The following is a 222-nucleotide window of genomic DNA, read 5'->3' as shown; positions in this document are numbered from 1 at the left end:
CGCCTAACCTTAATTACTACTTGAATCTCACCTGAATAAACAAGGCGTGGTGCTGCGTACAGTCAGGGCAGCTGATATTTGCATATCCTAAATATCTGTGAAAGCAACCCTGTCTTCATCTGTCCCTTCTTTATCTCTTTTCTCAGGCACAGTAGTGTGTGTATGTGTGTGTGTGTGTGTGTGTGTGTGTGTGTGTGTGTGTGTGTGTGTGTGTGTGTGTGT

Source organism: Notothenia coriiceps, unplaced genomic scaffold, assembly GCF_000735185.1.
Source record: "Notothenia coriiceps isolate Sejong01 unplaced genomic scaffold, NC01 NC01_scaffold00032319, whole genome shotgun sequence".
NCBI lineage: Eukaryota > Metazoa > Chordata > Actinopteri > Perciformes > Nototheniidae > Notothenia > Notothenia coriiceps.
The sequence above is the reverse complement of the archived record's forward strand: the minus strand, read 5'-3'. Positions refer to the sequence as shown.